Here is a 6,259-nt window from a genome sequence, read left to right as displayed (position 1 = left end):
ACCTGCCATCAACATTGCATTCTATCACAGTGATACTTTCGTGAGATGTTTTCTTCATTTCCACTCTGTGTTGATTGCAAATTTGATTGCAGTTACTAAACCTATAGTTATTGAATAACATAATATTATACTAACGATTAATCGATGAATTCACAGTGAATTAATCATAAAACTAGAGAATTTTATATTTTTTTATGAATTTGACATTTATTGGCCAATTATTCGTGCAAATCGATTAACCGGCAACCGTCGGGTCCCGAGCTGCCCGGATATCGACGTTCTACTGTAATGTAAAATGAAGCAGAATATACGAAGAAAGGAATTATTTTTTTATAAAAATATTTAAAATAGTTATTTTTGTAACACATGTAGGAACCATTGCTAGTTTTTTGAAAGAGATACTCGAATACATTATCTATAAAAAATGCAAAAAAAAACTATTTTCCTCTTTAGAAGACAAAAAGAAAATTGTAAAACTGTACTTAGAATAATATGGCATGACAGAAATAGGAAAAAATATGGATTTCAACTTTCAAACTGTTTCCAGAATCGTACACCAGTATTTCAAGGATGGTGAAGTATGGACAAGATAATTGAAAAAGTAAAAGAGGCGCACATCTCAAAAGTCTCAGTGAAGAGCAGATGAATATATGAATAAAATGGGTGGATGAAGACTGTTCCATTATGGGGGGCCCTCACGATTCTAGTCAGTTTTTTGTATGGAGTTGGACAGTTGGAGGCTGAAATCATGTAAACACTCCATACAAAACCACACAAAAAACTAGCCTACAATTTTCAGTCTAGGTTATTCTAGCCACAAAGCTAGAATTAGATTCGAGTACCTGCTTGAAAACAGGGTGTTGTTTACATTTATCCCAAGGTGCATTAAAGAGATCACGTGGTGGAATCTAGAATCAAAGTGTATGTAGTCCAGGTGGTCTCTTAGCATTTTTTATAACCAATCACTTTTTGACAGAACGAGTGAAAACTTTTGCTCCAACGAGCTTTCTGGATGCTTGACGAATACTCAAAACACTCTTAAAATCTTCATTCAGAAGCAGAAGCGATAAAAATCAGCCTTCTAATTTCATACACCTTGGGATAAGCCCACCTGTATATTATACTCACTTAGATAGCTGCTCGAAAACTGCTATACAATGCAAACAGCTGACAGGCTGAAATTTCTTCCAACGAACTTCAAACGGAAAGGGCCCCATTGTTGGATTTGTAATATTCGCCTGCAGATATGCATCCTGCAGGACTACTAATCAATGCGAAGATTAACATCATGGTAGATTACCACTGTTCCTTCGATAAGGAGCCATGATGTAAATGTAACCGTGTAATCTAATGTAACAATCGCAAGAAGCGCATGCCTGTGTTTAGGCCATATGATGCGCAGAAATAAATCCAAATGAGATTCGAGAGAAAAAGCAAATTGTTCGGAGTCGAAATTTTTTTCACATCCTCAACTCGACACAGCCCTAGAATCCTTCGGTAGTCCTTGGCGGGTAGCTACAGCTGGACACTCTTGGGCGCTCTCTGGCGCAGTTAGTCAATTTGTTCACTCCCCCCTTGGCCCCTCCTCACCCTCTCACCTTGACTCGATTAGTTCGGCAGAGTCCAACGATCAGTCGCTTCCTCTCCTTTTCCCAACCTCGAACTGATCAGTTCGGCATAGTCCAACGATCAGTCGCTACCTCCCCCTCCCTCGACTTGGTTAGTTCGGCACGTCCAACAACCAGTCAGGTTCGATTCCTTCCCTTTCCTGTGGCAATTTAGGTCGAATTTATTCACCAGTTTGTTCCTCCTTCCTCTTCCTCCATCCTTGGCCAAGTCGCGTTGGCAGTTGCACCTTCGGCCGCCCCCTCCCCTAACAATTATTCTAAAAAAATGGAAGAGAGGTGTGAGCGTAAATTTGGAGTGAAAGTTTGCTTATCCACTATTCGGAATTATTTATCGAATTTTAATTACAATTTTAAAAGAATTCATCTGATTCCATTGCGTAGAAAAAATTCTCAAAAAATTGAGTCAAAGAAAGAGTACGCAATTTGTTTTTTGGAATGGCAGGAGCAGTTAAACGATGCGAATTTTAAGTTCCTTGGCGACGTTGGATTCAACGTATCTCTGAGAAGCAAAAGAGGATGGTCTGATTCTGTAGAACCTGCAAATAAAGTTATACCAAGTATTAGAAGTCGCAACATAACAATTTGTTGTATAACGACAAGAAACGAAATTTTAGCATACGATTCTGCGGACGGTACTTTCAAGCAAAATTAATTTTTAAACCTATTTTCAAGCTGCTCTAAATACTCATGGCATAACGGAACTGATAATTTTTATGGACAACGTGGCCTTCCATAAGACCAATTTAGTGAAAATATGTGCACAAAACAATAATATCCGGCTTGAGTACATTCCACCTTACTCGCCATTTTTGAATCCAATTAAAACATGTTTGCAAAATGGAACGAAATTGTACGACTAGGTAGTCCCCAGAATCATTTAATGAAGATAATTACAGGGTTTTACAAGTCCAAATCGAATGTCAGCGAAACATTTTCTCATGGAGAAACACGTGGGATGGAGTAGTTTTTATCATTAATTCATCACTTAAAACGACCGCAATAAAAAAAAACTAGCCTTATAGGTTTGGTCCTTTTGAGCTGCATATGATTTTGTACTTACTTTGGGCACTGATCTTGTTATAATCGATAATTGCTCAATAATTCCATCTTTTCTTGATATTCATCAACTTTTTTTAGCACAACATTATGAACAAACGTTGTAAAAATGACCAAAAATGCATCCAAACTACTGCATGCACCACAACTAAAACCTCAATGTATGCTGCGATTAATCTATTGAAGCTTTTTCATCTAACTGCCAAAACTTTCCCACGCTTTTTGATCAAATGTTCTAGATGACTCGACCTCTGTATCATATAGACTTTGCTGGGATCCACCTCAGTTAACAAACAACCAGTTAAAAAAAAACATTTCAGTTAAAAAGCATCCAGTTAGCGAACACTTCCTGTATTTCCTTGCGTATTTTCCAAAATATCAAATAAATTGGGCACAGCTCTACTTTTTTCGGCATATTTGCTGTCAGTCAGTAGTTCGGCAGGTTTTGTGATTAAGAGAACACAACAGTAAAACAATGAAAGAGTGGATTTTCTATAATATTATATTGAAGATTTTATGTTTATTTAATTTATTCAAACTTGTTGGGATTTTTTAAAATCACGATAAATAATTTATTTTTCTCTTTAAATACTGTCGAAAATATGTACACAGCAAATGTTCATTTTTTATAGTTAAATGTGTTGAGCTCCTGCCGAAACTCGCAACAATAACACACTTTGGGATTGGCTGGATATTTCTTTAAAACTTGATCATAACACTACAATGCGTATTTCAACATATGCTACGACCTTTCTTCTATGAAATATCACCAATTTCGCAGTAAATAATCCAATAACTTAAGAGAAAAAAAGTGAGCCAATCGGAACCGTACTCTGTATCCGTCAGATTGTCTCTTTTCTTCAATGCCTACTTTGTTCGCAACACACATCAAAGATCAAAACTGGCAGGTAAAGGACCAAAATGGACAACATAATATTAATAGCTTAAGTACTTTTCAACACCATTCATAGGAAAGTCAGAGTGTAACACTGTTTTAAACATTTTTCTCTGAGTTTCGCTATCTCGGGACGGTCGTTACTTCGGACAACGACATCAGCAGTGAAATCCGGAGACGCATTGTGCAGGGGAATCGTGCTTACAGGGTTTCCCACGATTTATTGGTCAGTTCCCATGATTTTTTGGTGCGTTCCCACGATTTTTTGGTCGTATCCCATAGATTTTTGGTTCGTTCCCATAATTTATTGGTATTTTCCGATTGGATATCAATACAATTGGACCAAAAAATTCTGCGAAACGACCGAAAAATCGTGGGAACGCACCAACAAATATGGGAACCCACCAAAAATTGATGGGAACCGACCAATAAATCGTGGGAAACCCTGTATCACGGGCTTCACCGACTGCTGAGATCGAGAAGACTTCGAGCCCGCACGAAGCCCGAGATATATCGCACATTGATTCGCCCGGTGGTCCTCTACGGATCGTGGACCATCCGAGCGGAGGATGCAAATGCTCTGGGCATGTTTGAGCGACGCATCCTCCGGACCATCTTTGGCGCTGTGTGCGAGCATGGAGCGTGGAGGAGAAGGATGAAACACGAGCTTGCTAAGCTGAACGGCGAACCGGGCATCCTGACGGTGGTGAAAGCTGGCAGGATACGATGGCTGGGACATGGCATGAGGATGCCGGACTCATGCCCCACCAAGAAGGTGTTCGATAGCGTTCCCCAGTTCGGCATATGGCGCAAGGGAGCACAGCGAACTCGATGGCTGGAGAGAGAGAGATAGAGAGAGAGAGAGAGAGAGAGAGAGAGAGAGAGAGAGAGAGAGAGAGAGAGAGAGAGAGAGAGAGAGAGAGAGAGAGAGAGCTTGAACAATGTGTATATCGACATATAAAACTACATTTCTTGTATCAAATATCACCAATTTCACAGCAAATAATCCAATAACTTCAGAGAAAAATAATAATTTGTGAGCCAGTACTACACAGCCGACAGACTGCCTCTTTTCTTCAATGCCTACTTTGTTTGTTTAAGAGACTGAAAAAACTGGCAGCAAAGGGACAAAAATGGGCAACATAAAATTAATAATTTAAGTGCTTTTCAACACCAATTTAAGGAAAGTGAGAATGTAAAACTGCTTTAAACATTTTTGTCTGCCTATTGGCAATAATTAAAACATTTCCCGACTCGTATTCGCGTTGCGAAAATAGGAGCATAACCTACCGAAAATAGGACCAAACTGCCGAAAATAGGAACAAAAACATTGTTAGCATCTTACATTTACAAAAAAAAAATACATTTAAATCGGCAAATAGGAAATAGCACAACAAAATATGATAGTTTATCGTTGAAAATAAAGTCTCTTTCATAAAAAATGATAAATATTGTAAGTGTACAAGCAGTTTTAGTGAAACTGCTGCACAAACCTGCCCAATACAGGTACATTTACCATATCACAGACTCATATAATGTAAGTAAAAATCAGATAATGAATATAATCAAACAAATATACGTTTATTGCAAAACAAAACGTTAACAGTGAAGATAGAACACGATAGGGATTAACGAAAAGTATCAGCGCAGTCAGGCTAATCGCGGGAAGAGTGATTTAGCGAGGAAGATACATCCGTTCGTACGGAAGTGTCGAAATAGGAGGCTTTGCTAAAAGAGGAAGAAAATCGTCAGTCTTGTTATTGATCTTAGCAAGGATGGACGCAAGTGTTGGACTTACTAAAATGAAGAGGAATAATAAATAAAAATATATCGAATATCACGACAAGCAGCACTGTAGGAAATTAGAGATTTTGAAGTAACTAACCATAGTTTTTTTTCTTATAATCACCATTTTGATGCAGAATGTTAGTTATTTAGCGAGTTCATATCAAAATTTATGATCATTTAATCCAAAATGTGCCTTTTTCCGTATGTCCATAATTGGTACATCTAAAAATCGGTGTACCAAATATCATAGTACACCATGGATGGTTTGTTTATAACTGTCATTTTGGTCGCAGTGCTTAATTTACAAGCGAACAAATCGGATTTTTCGTAGTTGTCTTCACTATCTTAAATGTTAATACGCGTTTTAAACATCGTTTATCTACAAAGTGTTTGAAAATCCTATCAGTTATATCAGTCTTGAATCAGTTCAGAATCAGTCTTGAAAGACTTTCATACGAAAAAAGCGTAATCTGAAAGCCGTTCGTGTCATCATATTGCCAGTTGCACTGTAGTTTTTCTCTGATCTACAGTTAGAGCAAGTTTTAGCCAGAAGTATCTTCAAGATAGTTGGGCAATGGCTAAACCAATTCAAACAGACCACTCTGGCTTCGGTAAAGTTTCCTGTAAACGAAGTGATCCAGTAGAAACAAAGTTGTGGTGGAGCGATCGGTTCATTGTAGTTTTTGTTAGTCGCAAATCATCTGTTGAAGAGAACGGAGAACGGTGAAGAGAACGGTCATATAAATACTTGTTAATAAAACTTCTTAAGCGTTTCAAAGAACCGAGTTCCTTTAGGTTATGGGCTCCTCTGTAAAGGAAGGTGCTGGCATTCCCCAGCTGAATGGAACGAATTACGGAAAATGGCGTTTTCGAGTTTGTTTGTTTTTCGAAG

At 38.1% G+C, this 6,259-nt stretch overlaps 1 long non-coding RNA gene across 1 annotated transcript; it reads right to left on the bottom strand.

The window, feature by feature from the left end:
• Positions 1-248: 248 nt before the first annotated feature.
• On the bottom strand, positions 249-2,847 carry LOC121603019. The gene is made up of 4 exons (XR_006006554.1): positions 2,689-2,847; positions 1,975-2,164; positions 1,599-1,885; positions 249-283 (listed from the first exon to the last, which is right to left on the bottom strand). It is a non-coding gene; the product is annotated as an uncharacterized LOC121603019 (long non-coding RNA).
• Between the last annotated feature and the right edge of the window lie 3,412 nt (positions 2,848-6,259).

This window comes from Anopheles merus, unplaced genomic scaffold (assembly GCF_017562075.2).
Source record: "Anopheles merus strain MAF unplaced genomic scaffold, AmerM5.1 LNR4000771, whole genome shotgun sequence".
In the NCBI taxonomy this organism is placed as follows: domain Eukaryota; kingdom Metazoa; phylum Arthropoda; class Insecta; order Diptera; family Culicidae; genus Anopheles; species Anopheles merus.
The sequence above is the reverse complement of the archived record's forward strand: the minus strand, read 5'-3'. Positions and strand labels throughout refer to the sequence as shown.